A 16,564-nucleotide genomic window follows, 5' to 3' on the forward strand; every position below is an offset into this window, starting at 1 on the left:
CTGCGATATTAGCCGCTGCAATGAGTCCGAAGACTACAAACAAACTCAATCTATAGTCCCGCGAAACATTAAAGCAGCAGAGAATCATATTTCTCCGTTAAGATCCCATGATATCCTAGAAATATCTCGGAGAAATCCACATCCATTCAATTTCTGAAATAAGAGTATATTTCCTGCGGCAAACAAACTTTACAAAAATTTGCAGTTTGAAATTTTGCCAAAATTTTAACCATAATAAAATTTAAACATTCTAGATCGGAACAGAAAAAGAACCAGCTTAATCACACCTAAACTTTTTGAAAAAAAAAAAATGTATAAGCATTGTTCAAAAGTAAAGTTATTAACTCTTTGATTTCTGATAGAATTTGTTTTTTTATCATAAAGGAAGCCTTGCAGATTGAAATCAAAACAGAATCAATAAGATCGGACAGCTAGTTTCCCAGATAAAAATTCATGAACGTGTCCTCTGTATGAAGTTTGGTAAAAATGCCAAGCTTTGAACCTCTATATTTTGTAAACAAATTTCACGTGCATAAAATTATAACATAAACTCCCCCTAGTTATCCTTGCACTTCATTATGCAACTGTTGCTTTTCAACCAAATCCTTGACATCTACTGGGAAAAACGATTTATTCGGACTTATTAATCAAAAATGTATGCTTACAATTTTTATGCTATCTTTAAAGGTCTGTATTTTGTAAACAAATTTCACGTGCATAAAATTGTAACATAAACTCCCCCTAGTTATCCTTGCACTTCATTATGCAACTGTTGCTTTTAAACCAAATCCTTGACATCTACTGGGAAAAACGATTTATTCGGACTTATTAATCAAAAATGTATGCTTACAATTTTTATGCTATCTTTAAAGGTCTGTATTTTATAAACAAATTCGAAATCAGCGAAGTGATGACTTAAACTCCCCCTAATTGTACGTGCACTTCATTATGCAATTGTACTTTCTAAATAAAATCCTGCTTATATTGACAGGAAAATATATATATAATTATATTTAGAACACTTGTGAATAGCCAAAAATATTACAATTTTATTCTATCTCTAAACCACTGTATTTTTTAAACAAATTCGAAGTAAGCAAACTGAAGACATAAACAACATTGTTTGTACAATATTGTTTGTAGCTTATATCATAGTTAATTTTCAACCAAATTGCCCTACTTCCTCGAAAACGTTCTTATTTTCCTGTCGAATGCAATGGCGCAACGATCGACCGAATATATTTGGAGGTACATCGCGCGTCGAATGAGGTCGCGAAATCGCAGCGATCCGATTGTCCAGAATCTGATTATGTTTGTAGCAGGCTGCAGCGTTGCTGCAACAATTTCACGGAACGGCTGTAACATGTCTAGCGTTAATAGCAGGTATCGGGAACGTAACGAAAAAGTTTCCCCGAACGAACTGCCTTACATAATCGTCCGTTTCCCCGGTATCGCGTAAAAACCGTACGTCCGCCATTATGCCGGTAAAAGCAACTTCAGAGATTTTTATCGTTCTCTGCCGCATTGCAGCGGCATCAGCATCTTTCGTTGAGTACCTATTTCAATAGCAATAGAAAAATAACGTCGCCGCAATAAAAGCAACTTCGCCGATCCGAGGATACTTTTATCGATGCAGTGACTGGCTATAGTGACTCTAGAGGACGTAGTGCGTGTCCCTACACCTCCTCCAGCCCCGACATTTATGCTACACGTACGAAATTATAGCCCGGCGTCGGAATTACTTTGCCGGAAATCTCGTTTTCAATCCAGATCGAAATTCGTAGATAGATTGCTTGCAAAAGCTTTAAAGAGTGCAGCGTGTCCCAAAAATGTTGTCCTTCCTCGAAATACATGGTCCCTGAAGTTATTCGAAGTTACATCCAATGAGACCCCAGGAATCTCTTCTTTCAAGAAAGGTCAACACTTTTCGGTCGCCCTGTATAGCAATAGTTTTCATGTCATTTCGTATTTAAAGAAAACTTCCACAGCTTCAGATCGGTATGAAAAAGATTCAACAGAACCGTGTAAATAGTTTTCGAGATAAAAATTCATAATATTCTTGATCCTAGTTTTCAAGGGATTACTGCAACAATTAAACAATTTTCTGTATTACAAAATCGGAGTATGAAGAAAATGAGATTTCAATGTAACACCAACATGAAAAGTAGTTTAAGTAAAAAATTATAACCGTCGCTAATGTATTCATGTCGAGACGTGGTTTGATGGTCAGTCATCAATATTGATAAATAGTTAGATTTGCATTACAAGTAATGATAAAGGGGTTCCCTGTATTATGTAATTATTTCATTACTGCGTGAATGAAGCGCTGTCCGGTGCATTGTTTAAACAAACCACGGTTCTGACATTTCCCAATTCTGGTCCGGACTTCCGGAACAGCACATTTCATGTAAAATCAAAGCGTTCAGAATTTTCTGAAACACAGTGTAAATTTTCTTGGCTGGGTGAGCGTCCCAACCGATAAAAACTGCCCCGAGCTCTTTCTCCCTCTCTCTCTCTCTCTCTCTCTCGCTCTCTTTCTTTCCGTTTCCGGGCGAAATATCGCATCAGCGAGTTATAGGTAACTGGAACTCGCAGGCTGGACAATCTGTCCGCCATTAAACCCGTCTACCTTCAATTTGCCCGCGAGCGGATTCCGCATACGGTATGCAGCACAGCGGATTCTTTCACCTCTGCCATTCGAATAATTTTGTGGACGCACGATGACGAATGTGCGGGCTTGGAACTGACGTCGAGCAAATAGAATTGGCGTCACGAAATTAATTACTTCTTTTTTCTTCGTGCCTCCCCTCTGTCCTTCGAACTTTTTCCAGCTGACTTTCATCCACCTTCCCCCGTTCCCCGATGTTTACTCTCGATTGCAGTCTCGCCTCTTCTTTGACATCGCTTTTCCCACGCTTTCCGAGCACCCCGACCGTAAACACGGATGATTCGCCGGGGGATCGACTACCTTGTGGACCTTGTCAATTGTCTTAGCATTGTGTACACAGTGTCAAAAGTCGATCCGGGAAGTCTCAGATTTTTTTGGGAATATTTCAAGTCCAGTTCGTTTGATGAAATTGGAGGTGGCCATTGTTTCAGGTCGATGTAGCGGAGTTTGTCTAAAAGCAACAATTACATAATGAAGTATACGTATAACTAAAAGGGGTTTATGTCATCACTTCGCTGATTTCGAATTTGTTTGTAACTTATAATTTTTAGTCAAAGTGACAGGATGTAATAAACGAGGGTGTACTTACGAATTTTTATATCGAAAACTATTGATTCGATCGCACTAATTCTTTGTTTGTTTAAATCAGTAATATTACAGGCCATTTCTTACATTGCCATATTAATTTTATATCATGGAAAATCACGGACAACTAATTCCAATAATAAAGATTTCACCTTGAGATGCATTTCTATTCATTTTTCAATTAATTTTTCAGTTAAAAAAATTGGTAAAAATTGATCGAGGTGTATGGTATACTAGAGTGAACGTGTCGGAGAATTTTCAAATTTGTTGCGTTCGTCCAACTTGAAAAAGGAGGCCGATATTCAACAAATAGCAATAAACGATGTTCTACTACGTTTGATCTCCAGTCAAAAACGAAAAGCTATATCGAAAATTCGAAATTGGTGTTAGAGTATTGTTGGCAAGCCCCGCACATATCAATCGAAGTCGCCGATCGAGCCACACGAACACCAGTATCCCGGTGCAGACACAAGCTGCACCAGAGAGTAGAAGTTACTGGCGTGCTACATGCATATAAATCGCTGCGATCACTGAATCGTTGAAATTCGTAACGATCCTTCCTTCCTCTTTTTTCTGTCCCGCTCTCATTTCCCTCCGTGTCTCCTTTGCTTTTCAAAGCGAATTCCTGTCACGAGTGCTGCACGAAATAGAATTGTTGAAGCAGCGATAATGTGAATGGAGGTGAGCGAAGAGAGAGAGAGAGAGAGAGAGAAAGGGAAATGGAAACGGGGACGAATATTCTAACCGATCAGAGTTAACTGTTACTCCGAGCAAACACTGCAGACTTTTGACCTGGAACCAGGAAATACAGAAATTTAACTACACTCTAATTGCAATCGGAAACAATTTTGTTCACTTCGAATATTTTGCGAAGTTCGTTCTCCGTTCAAAAATGTTTTCCGATGGACCAAATAGCTTGAAATAAAGAAAGATGCAATTGGAAAAATAGGCCTCGAGATGAAAATTTGTTAATACAAACTGTTTTCGGTAAGTATCTTAATCAGGAACGTTTAGTAAAATGAAAATGCTGTCAACAAATATAAATTATCTAATTGCACTTCCGAATTGAAATAATCAACTCGAACCAAGAAATAGTTTTCAAGATAGAAATAGATAAGTACTTGTATATTCAGTTGTTAAATTGGAAAATATTGAAACTTTCAAAGAACTTTGTAAACAATTTCCGACAGTTAATCCTCATTAAATTGTTGGCATTGACAATCTATGTGAAATAACATGCAAAACAATTTTCCATTAAATTTTGAGTTTCATGAGTGACGTCCTTGTTTGAAATCTGTTTACTGATGGATTATTCTAGCCATTCAATATGATGTAACATAAAATCAACAATTAAATAATGAAATGCAGGTACAATTAGGGGTAGTTTAAGTCATCACTTCGCTGATTTCGTATTTGTTTATCAAATACAGACCCTTGAAAATTGTGTTTTCCTGTCAATATGCACGATTTTGTTAAATATGAGCAGCTGCATAATGAAGTGCACGTACAATTTGGGGGTAGTTTAAGTCATCACTTCGCTGATTTCGAATTTGTTTATACAATACAGATCTTCGAAGTTACTGGTAAATGTTTTATATTTTTGACTATTGAATTATTCTAAATAAAATTGTGTTCACTTGTCAATTTCGTTTAAAATCAACAATTGCATAATAAAGCAAATTTCGAATTTATTTACGATTAAAATCATTGGCATTGACAAGCGAAAGCAATCGATTTGAAAAATAATCTTCTAGTTTTCCACTTAATACAGGTTGTCATTAATGACATTCTTGCTCGAAATTAATGTTCGCGGTAATTGTTGAATTATAATCATTGTGTGCATGGTAATAGGGTGGGAAGTGGAGGGTTCTGAAGCGAATGTGTGGAATATATGTACATATACATATAGTAAAAAGTTGCCAGAGTAGACGGTTGGTTCTAGTATCTTGATTTCGCCTCGTGTTTCCGAACACGGTCCATTTACCGTTTCCGTTTCTAACGAATAAAAAACGAATAAACTACTTGGCAAGAAGACGTCCTGGTCGGGAAAGACTTCCGCGGGAGAGAAGCTGGGGAAAAATACGATAGCAGACGAATTGGATAACAGAAAACGCCGGGAAAAAACAGAGGAATCAGCGAGGGAAGTTTTCGTGCGACGGTGAAACTTATTCGTGAATGGGTGGACGTTTTGTAGAAGAAACGGATTATGCTATAGAAAATTACCGCGGAGACTTTGTTCCCGACTTTGTAGCTTGCTTCTTCGAAATGACTTCAACGATGTAAACACGTTGTTTCATTGTTTTTAACCTTTTAGTTCGTTCAAGTTGCATTTCTTGTGCTGTAAGTTGTTATTCGAGAAACCTCCGCTTCAAGAAGTTTTATTCATAATTATTGATCAAACTGACGTTATGTTCAAGAGAAAGAAATATCTCTCGCAATGAATAGATTCGAATAAGAAAATGAATAGCGTTGCAGAAGGAGAAAGGCTATAGCTTCTTCCCATTAAATTGTTCGAAAATTAACAACTTCGATGGCTTATACAGGGTGTCCCAGCTAACTTGACCACCTTGAATATCTTTGTTGTTTTTAAAGATACGTCAAATGTCTGAAGGACAAAGTTGAATGGTAAAATGGGGCTCATAAGATACCAACAAAATGTTTTTTTCATGTAATTTTTTCATGAGATTTCAAGGTCACCTTCATATCTCTAAAAAAATTACATGAAAAAAAAAATTTTGTTGGTATCTTACGAGCCCCATTTTACCATTCAACTTTGTCCTTCAGACATTTGACGTATCTTTAAAAAGAACAAAGATATTCAAGGTGGACAAGTTAGCTGGGACACCCTGTATTTTATACATATCATTATATAATATCTCATTTATGTACATCGACCAGAATAAGCTATAACAATCCAATTACCAAAAAAAAAACGAATTTCTACAACTAAAGCTTTATATGATATACAAAAGATAACAAAAAACAAATTTAAATTCAGCAAAGTGATGAATTAAAGCTTCTCCAATTTCCTATACTCTACACACTGCAGTTATTAATTTTTATCATGATTCCTGATATTAATTTTTTTTTTAACAGATTGGGAGGCTTAAAAAATAAATTAATCAGCATGACCTTAATTGTCAAATGAGACATTTAAATTTGTTAACTCCCTGAATAAATAAGTTTTCTCTAGTAAGAGGAATACACTCCGAAGGACAAAGTTAGCCTGCTCGAAATGATCCCATAATTCTTAATAGTGTTTGCGTAGCAAGGCTTATTAACGCATGTCTCTGGTCACGCTTCATCATCCCGCAAGGATACAGCGCCATCCCCTATGCTAATTATCACGTACGTCCGGATCGTTGGCTCACTAATGCACATTACCAAGCAAACAAAGTAGGGAAGTCGAGCGTGCAATGACGACGAGTTCATTGCCGCTGTCAAGACTATGCAAGCTAATCAAGACAACCGTCTAGGACCTTAGAAACCACCCAAGCACCTGCTGAGAGAGTTAGAACGTGTCCAATCAGCCCACAATCGATGATAAATGCAACAGTTTCTCCCTCAGAAATCAGCTTGGGATTTTACGAACTTCGATCATTTTTTTTCTGTCCAGTACGAGTCACCTACGATTTTGAAAAAGAATACATAAAATGAAGCTAATATATAACTATTTTATGCTTTTTGATTAACTGAAATATCTTGACTGGTTATCAATAAAAATAATTGTAAAGTTAATGGAAATCACTGGTGAATAATCTTTTTCAGAGCTTAATCGGCGAACTAAAATTTGTAAAGAAATAAAAATTGTATCGCCCATTAACATCTATTAAATGGCGTTTCGGTTCATTCAAATATCTTAAAACCTATTTAACTCGAGTAGGATCGTTCTAAAAAAATAATTTTCTCTGCCCTCGGTAACAAACTCAAACTTCTGAAAAAATTCTCGACGCAGACCTGAAGTGTAACTACTAAATGCATTTTAGTTCACTCGAATATCTCGAGTAGTCACCAAGAGAAGCACCTCTAATGTTAAGGGGGTCGGCGCGGCCGTGCAAGAGTGTGTGGGCACACGCACACATCGCTAAATTCGCATATACGTATATGCAATTACAAGGTTTACGGCTTTTCGAAATTACGCTTCAGCGTTGCAAGGAGTAGTTCAGAATTGGTCAATTATGATTCCTAAAAGTCGTGGTACGGTGGGTACGGAGCCCAAAATGCATATTTTTACGTTATAGAGGAATAATTTGTAATATTCGGCGGAGACAAACAACAATTCGGCCTGTCACAAACGACAATACAGCACCTCGAGGTTCCGAAATTTTGCACTAGTAGCATGACAATCTGGTTCCGAAAAGTTTGACGGTTGGACGTTACAAATGTTCCAATAGAATATGGCTGATAATGCAGGTCGTACGTTATACCGTTATACCGTTATTAGAGTAATTTATAATATTCGGCAGATATTGCCTGTCCAACACCACTGGTATTGGCCTGTCACGAGGCAACCGAAGTAAGCAAGACGTCAGAAGATAGCCGCTTCGCGTACCAGTGTTTTTGTTCAATAAATTTAGTGTTTGCATGGACGATGGACACTGTATTATCGATGGACAATATAATATCGACCTGCATTATCAACCGTATTCTATTGGAACAGTTGTAACGTCCAACCGTCAAACTTTTCGGAACCAGATTGTCATGCTACTAGTGCAAAATTTCGGAACCTCGAGGTGCTGTATTGTCGTTTGTGACAGGCCGAATTGTTGTTTGTCTCCGCCGAATATTACAAATTATTCCTCTATAACGTAAAAATATGCATTTTGGGCTCCGTACCCACCGTACCACGACTTTTAGGAATCATAATTGACCAATTCTGAACTACTCCTTGCAACGCTGAAGCGTAATTTCGAAAAGTCGTAAACCTTGTAATTGCATATACGTATATGCGAATTTAGCGATGTGTGCGTGTGCCCACACACTCTTGCACGGCCGCTCCGGCCCCCTTAAGGGTAGTTGCGTCGACGTCTGAAGTCGTGCTTTAAAAGGATGAAGCTCCCATAAAAAACAAATTATATTGCCTCCAGCATGTCTACGGAATTTCGAAAGTTTCGTGCAGTTATCTTGTTTGAATTTGAGTTATCCGAGAGAGTCCTCCTTTGCTCGGTATTTAAATGAGGGTCACGGATGCAGGCGAACATCGTTTTGGAATCTGAAATCGGTCAGGCAGTGGAACAAAGTTATGCAATGAACTTCTCGAATCTGAAGTCGAAATCGCTGTCCAGAGACTCTTCTGCTCACCGCAGAAAAAGTGCTTCGGTTATGCCGAGATCTCTGAATTTGAATACAAAACTTCTTATTCGAGCATGTTTTCTTTGGACGAAGTCGCCCGAAGTTCGTTTCTCAAAAATATTTCGAAAGCATTCCCAAAAACTGTTGTTGATACATTTAATCACTTGGTTGCTAGATTCAACATTGTCGAGAACTATTTTATAAAGAAGTAAATACAGTACAATACATTGTTTAGCCACGTAAATAATTATAAAATTAAGTTATAGATTATTTAAAGAACAATAATAAAATTCAGAAAAAGGAAATAAGTAATATCTGAAGGCAGAAGATACTATACAGGGTGTCCCAAAATTCGTGAAAATCCCGAAAGGGGGTGGTTCCTGAGACCATTTCAAGCGACATTTTCCTTTGCAAAAATGTTATCCGCGGCTTTGTTTAGGAGTTATTAACGAAAACCACGGACCAATCAGAGCGCGACCTAGACGCGAGTTGCCACAGTCGGCCAATCGACAGTTGGCGCGCCGGGCCGACTGTGCCAACTCGCGTCTAGGTCGCGCTCTGATTGGTCCGTGTTTTTCGTTAATAACTCCTAAACAAAGCCGCAGTTGACTTTGGTGCAAAGGAAAATGTCTCTTAGAATGGTCTCAGGAACCACCCCCTTTCGGGATTTTCACGAATTTTGGGACACCCTGTATTAAAAATGAATTGAGAAGAAGAGTAATATAATTTAAAATGAAAGAAAATAAATAATATTTAAGTGCAGAGAACATTATACTAAAAATTACAATATTTTGTGGAGAAAGATTCAAATGGTACAATATAAAATTAGATAATATTTGAACGCAGCAAATCATTTTCAGTGCAGCCAGTTCGGATAATGAAACGGTCTGAATACTAGTTCGCACAATGAAGGTTCCACTGTAAGGCATAATTAAAAATGGGAATAAATCTAGCGTGAGAAAAGAAGAAGCTACGAAGACCGTACTCGAATCTTCGCGACTTTTGTAATTAATTTTAAATTGCTGCGAGGAGACTGTACAAAGAGACATTTCGTAGTGGAAAATAGAATAAAGTGGTGGCTGGAGAGGGCTGGAGAGGGGGGGGGGGGCTCCGAAACGCCGTCGGCCATTTTAAAGTGGCTCAGGCATTTGACGCGCGTCTCGCGATTCAATTTAATTGGAATACGCAAGTAAGTGACTGCGTTGCCGACATATTCGCGAATAATCAGCAGAAAACGTATACCAGATACTCAGAAATGCTATGAAACTGATATACATATACAGTAACGAAAAACTCTCCACCTCTGTTGGTGAATTTTTTAATTTTTGATTTAATAAAATTATTTCTTGTTAGCTGCAGAATTGACGAGTCTCGTGAAGAAAATTGCATGTTGATATCTATGCTCTTTCTGCGTTAAAAAAGTTCACGAAAATGACGTAACTCGCTTCGTACCGGACATACCTTAAAAATGTTAGGAGATTTCCACATTTTATGAACAAAATTCCGTGTCGATATCTATACTTCAATACTGCATTTTATCGAAGTAAGATCGAACAGATTTGAAGAGAGACCATCAATTTTTTAATAAATACAAATAGTAGATTGTCCGGGGGAAGAAGTTAAATACAAAGCTGAAGAATGAAGGATTTATTTAAAAATATTATGTCGGAAAGAGGTGTAAGGGTTGGAGCGTCAGGAAAATCGGATCAATTCGAAAATCCGGATGCGCCTCGGAACGAGAAACTCGGATAAAGAGAAAGACAACGACAGGGCAATTAAGTCTTATCGTCTGCCGCGCACAGTGTTCGCCGTTATCATTTACGCGGCTTACATGCTTCCCCCTTCTAATCCCGTCGCTGGCACAACCCTTCTTTGTTCTGAGCCTTCAAATAATTATCGGTCATAACTCATGCCGTCTGGAATGAAACAGAAATCAGGGAAAAGAGATCTTTGCCTCGAGATACGACCCCCGAGACGCTTTAACGCCTCTAACAATCACTATAAAAACACATAAACTTTCGTAATACAATAATCAAAAATTAAAGGAAATGTTTGTTGCAAAATTTAAAAAATATTTCGAAACTAAATATTTCTGTTTTAAATCTTTTGTTTTGAAATTTAAAATAGTCCTATTTCAAGGTCCTAAACATTTTAGAATTGGAGGTACTGTTTTTTCAAAGCCTCAAATATTTCTATTTTAAAAATATTTTTAGTCCAGAATTGAAACTCTATAGTAAAGTTCTAAATATTAAAAAATTTAATATATTCCTATTTTAAAGTTTTATTTTGAATTGTTTCTACTTTAAATTTCTAGATATTTATATTTTAAAATGATTGTCATGTTACAATTAAAAGCATTCTTATTTTAGAAATGGAAACATTTCTATTTCGAAATCATTTCTATTTTAGAATCGAAAGTATTTCTATTTCTAAATAATTTTTCTCTCCGAATTGAAAATATTTCTAGAATTTATAAAATGGTTTGAAATTAAAAACCAAAAATACTACTGTCTTGACAAAAATTCTGTAGCAGCCACGAATAATTAAATTAAAAAATGTCATTTTGATAGAGCCGATGGAATTGTTTGCAGAATTTTCGGACTATTGGCAGAGATATTATTTATCAGTGAGAGAAATAAAACTTTATGAATTTTCGACTTCGTGCTGTTCGGAGCTAGAAAGCGTGGAACCGTGAAGCATGCGAAAATTGGACTGCGCAGCAGGTGCGTGTCGATGAACACTTTTTTTTCAATTTTTTTCACTATTTTTCTAGCGCCGAATATTTATAGCTTCGTCACCCGGAGAATTTAATAACGATTTTATATAAATAATTTCCAGCACTACTTTATTTTTCCTTTGTAAATACTTACAATATTCTGCATTCACGAATGAATAAATAAATGAAATATCGTATATAATATCGAATAATAAATATCGAAATACTACGTCAGAAAATAGATCGCTGAGAAATAAATCAGCTAATTAAATAAAATTCCAGCAACATTGTATTTATTATGAGATGAAATGATTGCCTCGGTTATTGTGGTTAATTTGTGTTGGTTTTGACGTAATGGGCAACAAGTAGGCACTACGTTGTTGTTGTTATTGTTGTTTCGTGGCTGCACACCCACGCTTTGTGAAGTTAAAATGGATTTATTTACGAATAAAAGCAAAATAAATTTAATTGCTCTTTCGTTGCTGTCAAACACACTTCCGCAGTTCCTGACGATGAATTGTGCAGTCGTGGCAGTTGAGTGGCTCGTCAACTTCGTGACCAATCTCACAGTAAGCTAAATAAATTATTTATGCGAGCATAATTTGTGGTAAATTCGGAAATAAACATAAATAAAAATTCTTTTAGAAAGAAAAAGCCATGAGAAATTTGTACGACCAAACTTCTAATTCTAACCGTGTTGTGAAGATTTCTGAACAGTCTCAAAAATTCTTACTAAAAGCCTCGAGTTAAAACAAACGGGCGTACAAGCGCATCACAGTAGGAATCCTTTTGTAAAAAAAAAACAAATTCTAACTGCGTTTTAAACTGTTCTAAACAGTCCACGATCATGCAAACAATTCTTATTCAACATTGACATTTTGAGAAAAGATAAAAGAATGCACAAATGCATGAAAATAGGGATTCTTTTGTGAAGAACAGGACTAAGTACAATTTATACGACAAAGCTAGAAATTCTCGTTGTAAACAATGGTAAAAAAACAATTGTATTTTAGCAGTTTTTAAAAATCAGAAGTTAAATGGATAAAATCTGCAGTCTAACAAGAATGCGAAAGCCATTAGCAAATCTCGAGCAGATTTCCCCCTGTCCTCTGCATCATGTTTGTAAATGTCGTCCCGGTCCGTTTCTCCGGGTTTGTCAAACCAGTTAACGAATAAACAATGCCCTCTCACAAAAGAAATTTGCCGCGCACGATCCTCGGGAAAAATTAGCCGCGTGCCCGCTATTTACATGAGGCAGAATTAAATGAAATTGTACGGAACAACGACGAAGGGAATAAGAATTCTATGTATGCGTGTGGGTCGTCGGTTCGTTATTTTTTTCAAAGAGGACCGACCGGATCGAGTTGCTTTTTTTCCGCTAGCGCGTCAGGAGGACGTTTTAACATAGCTGCATTTATTGCCATTAGACGACTACGTACACTTCCACGAAAAAGGATACACGTACCACACATATTGAACTGCTCTGCTTGCTCTCCGGAATTTTTTCAACATTATCCACGTTAGTTACACGCCAAATTAGTTTTTCACTGTGTCTGTAAATAAACATTGTTAGAAAGAAATTTAATTTTTTGAATGAAAAAAATTGCGCTTGCAATAGGACAACGATCTCTGATTGTAGTACACAAAGAGTCAACTCGATCCCGGAACTAGAAATAACAAAATTACAAGTGAAGTCTTGCAATATTTTCCTTCTGAAAAGATAGTTATACTTATGAATAGACTGCGGATGTTTATGCAATTTTCAATTTTTGTAGACAAATTTTAAGAGAAAGTCGAATCATATAAAATCTTATTTTCAGTGGTAGTAGTCATTGTAGATCTGAAATAACTAAAAACATCGTACTAAATTTTGTGTAATTTTATTTTCTAGCATTTTCTGAAAATTTTTAGAACCTACAAATGCACAAAGATTCGCAGTCTAGTTATGAATTTTCGTCTATCTTTATTATTATAATTTTATATATTTTATTAACTATTTTACAATCAAGCTCCTATGTAGTTTGTGTCATCATTTCTCAATTTCGAATCTGTTAACACATTACCGACCGGTGATTATCGCTTAATTTTGACAAATCTATGGTTCATGGCTAAACACTTTTTAATGGAACCATCAATTGTAACAGCAATTTTCATTATGAACTAACAAGACACTCTCAATAACGTAATCTAATAGTTTCATTTAAGATTGCAATGTAAAAGAAAATTTCTATACTTTCTTTTGGTACAGCAAAATTATTGAACATTAAAAGCGAAGCGTTAATAAAATCCAGATCATCAAATCTGATGAAAATAGTCTCAAGTACTTATGTACATACCAGTGGATCATTTAAGAAAATTGTTGTTTCCGATGGATGTTGGCGATTCTGTTGAAAATCAGTAATTGTATGATGATTTGGAACCAAATAAAAGTTGAAGTCATCAATCTGCCCACTTCGAGTTGGCCTCGAAATTTCCAATTCTGTTGAAAAGACAAGGGGTACACTAATTAATTTTTATATCGCAAATGACACGACCGATCGATCCTCTTGTGCCACCTTGAATTAAGAAATTATGCAGAATCTCCTAGATATCAAGGATACGCGTCAGGACTCGTGACGTACGTCCTGTTTTTGCGTCGGAGTGTACCCGGCCACAATGAATCGCGTATACGAATATAAATGAAGTTATTCGTTAGTGTGTAATTTGCGAGGACAGGAAGGACGTGTCTCTCTGGCAGAAGAAGAAGCGGAATTACAGAAGAGAGCGGAATTGTGCGCATTGTTCAGCGGTAAAAAGCGCGGAACAGCTGCGGACGTTCTCGAGCTTGAAATTCATGGTCGATGGTCTATGCGTGTACATATGTTTCGCGCAAAAAGAAAGAGGATTACAGCAATAACGCACCACGTGGCGCGCGGGGCTTTTTACTTGTTTCGAAGCGTCCTGCCTATGATTCGGCGAGGGTAATATCTTTGCAAAACAATGAGCCCGCACTTTCCTTTGAATAGAAAAATTGCGACGAACGATCGCGGGACACGAGAGCCACGTCAGCCACCGGAAATCCTCGAGCTGTGATTTTTATTATCATCGGGTTGCCCATCTTCCTCGTACATTCTCCTGGAAATAATGAAACTTCTTTCGAACTCGATTCTCAGACAATCTTTCCAATTGTTATTCCCATAACACTGTTGTGTAACAATTATAAGACGTGTATCAAATCTGTCAGGTTTAAACGAATTAATTGGAGAATACACGAAACACAAGATTCAATAACCAAATGTAATTAAACAACATAACAGGACCATACGTCAAAACGATCTGAACAACGACAAAACGGAACGTAGAACATGAAGAACGGAACATAAGAGTATTCATGGCCTGCGCTGTATTTTTGTATCATTTTTATATCTAAACACGCATTGATTATACTCAACAAAATCCATGCAACAAATTGTTTCCAAAAAACAAAAATTCAGAAAAATTCTCAATTACCCAATAACAATGAAAAGACTTTCAGGATTTAATTCTCTGTTTACGTCACGAAAGGACAGGTTTTCTTCGTGAAAATTTTTGCTTTGAAAACAATTTGTTGCATGGATTTAATAGACGTCTTATAATTATTACATAACAGCATTATGGAAATACTCTCTCTTAAGATTTATTAGAAATAATGTAGCAATTGAGAGCCATTGTTATGGAAAACGTAGCATGAGACAATAAAGGGTTCCCTCACATTTTCTACATGCATATGTAATATATCGTTGTCTTTACTTACCCGTTTTCGATGATTGTCCCTAACAGCATGCTGTACGTTTGTCAAGTGCCCGCACTTTTTCCTCGGTCGTCAATATTCGACGTAAACAGTTCGACTCTTGACCGGAACCGTGTTGTAAACACTCGCCGACACTCACCCAGCAAAGTCCCACGTCACGCAGCACGAACTAGGTATTCGGACATGAATGTTATGAATCGTAACCTATCAACGGAAACTCGACCACGAGAGAAGGGGGAAGCATATGCAGTGAGATGAGAGAAAGAGAGGGAGATATCACCCCACGACGAGACAGTGACAAGTAACGACACCTCTCGAACATAAAAGTATAACCTCTTTATTGTATCGACATATGATACTTTTCTTACATTAACCCTAACCGTACCACGACCTGTCAAATGATCGGTTTTAGAAATTATTCAATAAATTTCTTTATTCGAGCACGTATTGTTATAAAAATTGTGAAAAATCTAAATAAATTCAGTCTTGTAATTCTTACAAAACAATATATCGTATATCCGATACATTTTGTACCCGGTACGGTTAGTGTTAGTGTTAACCTAAATACTAGAGTTGTTTTATCACAGAAGCTTTTCATGATACTGAAAAATTAATTCGTAGAAACTAGTAGATAAAAATAACTGATTATCTATAAAGAAAAACGAGTTCGAATTATAGCTGTATGGACATAAAAAATGATTGTCACTGTTATTTCGCATTAATATCAGGATTTGTAGAGTAGTAAGGAATTTTCTAATGGTAAAGTACAGTTTTAAATGAACGTTTCTTTCTGCTCTGTTTGTTGAAACGGTTTAACAAAGCTGCAAAGAGGTTATTTTTATGCTACGTTTTTCGTTTATTGTTATTTGTGGAGAGTAATGATGAAATTTTCCACCGGAAAATGCTTCACTGTGTTTCATGTTACCGGGATTGATTGAGTTTCCCTTTTAGAAGATATGAGAGTGCGTGCAATTAATTTATCTCTATGTATCTCTCTGAACACAATTTGTTTTGAATCGTGTTGTTTTGCGAAATGTATTCAGTTTCCCGAGCTTTTGTCCTGCTGACACTGGAGAGCATTAATTGTCAGGCAATGAGGACAACAAAAAATATCGAACTCATATAAACATTGTTATAATAGCTCACAGCTAACAATGTGTATTAAATTTTTTTAGCTTTTAGAAAAGAAAGATATATACATATATATATATATATATATATATATATAGTCCACACCTAGCAATATACTCTCAATTTTTATAGTGGCACAATACCGTCTACATTATAATTATACAGGGTGTCCCAAAATTCGTGAAAATCCCGAAAGGGGGTGGTTCCTGAGACCATTTCAAGCGACATTTTCCTTTGCAAAAATGTTATCCGCGGCTTAGGGGGTAGAAGAACCTTTGGAGGGGATTAAGAAGGGGGCGGAGAGGTGGACGATGGTGAATGGCAGTCGTATAAAGCCGAAGAGGCACGAGACCGAAGAAGAAAGCAAGGGATAAAGTGCAGGGACGCTCAGTGGCAGTGTTCT

General features: G+C 36.7%; 1 protein-coding gene and 2 long non-coding RNA genes across 10 annotated transcripts in view; 2 read left to right on the forward strand and 1 right to left on the reverse strand.

Moving 5' to 3' along the window:
- Positions 1-16,564, forward strand: part of Mib1 (E3 ubiquitin-protein ligase mind bomb 1) — a 640,458-nt gene that overhangs the window by 465,868 nt on the left and 158,026 nt on the right. The window lies entirely within an intron of this gene.
- LOC143217866 (uncharacterized) overlaps positions 1-16,564 on the forward strand; it is a 50,121-nt gene that overhangs the window by 19,220 nt on the left and 14,337 nt on the right. The window lies entirely within an intron of this gene.
- Positions 12,056-15,260, reverse strand: LOC143217870 (uncharacterized). Of its 3 annotated transcripts, none has more exons than XR_013010929.1 (3): positions 15,034-15,260; positions 14,163-14,375; positions 12,056-13,740 (listed from the first exon to the last, which is right to left on the reverse strand). It is a non-coding gene; the product is annotated as an uncharacterized LOC143217870 (long non-coding RNA). The 3 variants fall into 3 exon arrangements; XR_013010928.1 differs by having other exon boundaries at positions 12,056-12,814; positions 13,598-14,375; XR_013010927.1 differs by having other exon boundaries at positions 12,056-14,375.

The sequence above is a fragment of the Lasioglossum baleicum genome, chromosome 18 (assembly GCF_051020765.1).
Source record: "Lasioglossum baleicum chromosome 18, iyLasBale1, whole genome shotgun sequence".
Taxonomy (NCBI): domain Eukaryota; kingdom Metazoa; phylum Arthropoda; class Insecta; order Hymenoptera; family Halictidae; genus Lasioglossum; species Lasioglossum baleicum.